This window comes from Eubalaena glacialis, chromosome X (genome assembly GCF_028564815.1).
Source record: "Eubalaena glacialis isolate mEubGla1 chromosome X, mEubGla1.1.hap2.+ XY, whole genome shotgun sequence".
In the NCBI taxonomy this organism is placed as follows: Eukaryota; Metazoa; Chordata; class Mammalia; order Artiodactyla; family Balaenidae; genus Eubalaena; species Eubalaena glacialis.
The window spans coordinates 81,068,879-81,071,398 of NC_083736.1; the positions used below are offsets into that span (position 1 = coordinate 81,068,879).

At 34.1% G+C, this 2,520-nt stretch overlaps 1 pseudogene; it reads left to right on the top strand.

The window, feature by feature from the left end:
- The first annotated feature begins 837 nt into the window (after positions 1 to 837).
- On the top strand, positions 838 to 1,400 carry LOC133081829 (proteasome subunit alpha type-1-like; annotated as a pseudogene).
- The last annotated feature ends 1,120 nt before the right edge of the window (positions 1,401 to 2,520 follow it).

The following is a 2,520-nucleotide window of genomic DNA, read 5'->3' on the forward strand; positions in this document are numbered from 1 at the left end:
CTCAATACTCTAATGATGTATATGGTAATAGAATCTAAAAAATAGTGTGTTAGTGTATATGTATAGTGATTCACTTTTCTGTACTGCAGAAACTAACTGGTCATTGTAAATCAAATATACTCTAATAAAAATTAATTAAAAAACAGAAATGAGCAAAATTATACAATTTCTTCTTTCAACTTATAGTTTTAAACTTTACATAATTGGCTTATATGAATCCTGAATATTTATATGAAATCAAAGCAACAATGATGCTCTGCAAAATTGTTACAGATTATAGGTAAATTCAATTAATTTAAAAAGAAATTTAATGGCAAAAATTGGTATGTATTTATTTATAATTTTGTTTGCAATATTAACAAAAAAACATTTCTGTATATTTTCCTTTGTCTGTATAATAAATGTCAAATGCCATAAATTGGCACTCTATATCTTTGATTTGATTGACTTCATTTTCCTTTTTTATTTCTATTTATCAGTTAGTTTATTGATTTCTTCAATAAATATTTTTAAATACCTATGTTATGAGTTCTATTTCTGCTACTGGAACATATAATGATGAAATGATGATGATGATAATAATGGTGACTCAATCATTGCAAACTTTTATATAATACTAGTATGTATGAAGCACAGTTCTCAATGTGTCACATACACTAAGTTGATCATTTTAGCACAGCTATGAAGTTAGTGTTATTATTATCCCTAGTTTGCAGATAATGAACATACAGCATAAAAAGTTTAAAAGAATTGCTCAAGAGCACATAGCAAATAAAGTGTGGTGCAACTTGATCTGCAGCTTTGTAGGAGATTGCAGCCAGGCCCACAACTTGAACTATGTTTCACAAACATATGAAACATATGTATGAGAATGATGTTACTGTTTGGAGCCCTCAGGCAGGATTCATCAAAGTGAATATGCAACGGAAGTTGTCAAACAAAGTTTAGTTAGTATGGTCTTAAATAGAAAACACTTACAGTGTTGATTGAATTGAAGAGGACAAAGTTAGAGCTTCTGCTCATCAGAAAATAATTCTCCATGGTGACAATCATACTGGTATCTCAGCTGTGGGGCTTACTGTTGATGCTAGACTGTTATGTAATTTTATGGACCTGGAATCTTTTGATTTCAGATTTGTAATTGACAGACCTCTTCCTGTGTCTCGTCTTGTATCTCTAATTAGAAGCAAGACCCTGATATTAATACAATAGTATGGCTGTAGTCCATGTGGTTTTGGGTGTCTTATTACTGGTTATTATGATATGGGCCCTCATGTTTTCCAAACCTGTCCATCTTCTAACGATTTTGACTGCAGAGCTATGTCCATTGGAGAATGCTTGTCAATCACCCTGTCCTTACATGCAGAGATATATATCTGAGTTTATGGAGTAAAATTTGAATGAACTGGTTAAACATAGTCTATGTGCCTTAAGAGAGACTTTTATGAAGTTCAGCACCTAACTACAAAGAATTTGTCCACTGGAATTGTTAATAAATACCAGCAGTTTATGATCTATAATGATGTTAATGTGTCCCCTACTCATGAAAAGTCTTAAAGACCACAGAGAAGAGCACAGCTTATTTAACTTGCTGATGAACCTGAAGAAAAGGCTAATGAATCAATGGGACATTAAATGATAAAGCTGTCTATATAGGTACTATCAAATAAGTAAAAATGCAAGAACACATACTGATGACAATAATCTATATTTTGAAACAAAATATGCAATGTGGTGGAATAGTATTAATATTTGTAGGAAGTAGACCAAATGTATGTTTCTTTGTCACCTCACTGAAGCCATGTAGTAGGGTGCATTTTTTTTTTTTAAACATCTTTATTGAAGTATAATTGCTTTACAATGGTGTGCTAGCTTCTGCTTTACAACAAAGTGAATCAGTTACACATATATATATGTTGCCATATCTCTTCCCTCTTGCATCTCCCTCCCTCCCACCCTCCCTATCCCACCCCTCTAGGTGGTCACAAAGCACCGAGCTGATCTCCCTGTGCTATGCGGCTGCTTCCCACTAGTTATCTATTTTACATTTGGTAGTGTATATATGTCCATGACACTCTCTCACCCTGTCACATCTCACCCCTCCCCCTCCCCATATCCTCAAGTCCATTCTCCAGTAGGTCTGTGTCTTTATTCCCATCTTGCCACTAGGTTCTTCATGACCTCTTTTTTTTTTTTTTTTTTCCCCTTAGATTCCATATATATGTGTTAGCATACTGTATTTGTTTTTCTCTTTCTGACTTACTTCACTCTGTATGACAGACTCTAACTCCATCCACCTCATTACAAACACCTCCATTTCATTTCTTTTTATGGCTGAGTAATATTCCATTGTATATATGTGCCACATCTTCTTTATCCATTCATCCGATGATGGACACCTAGGCTGCTTCCATGTCCTGGCTATTGTAAACAGAGCTGCAATGAATATTTTGGTACATGACTCTTTCTGAATTATGGTTTTCTCAGGGTATATGCCCAGTAGTGGGATTGCTGGGTCAT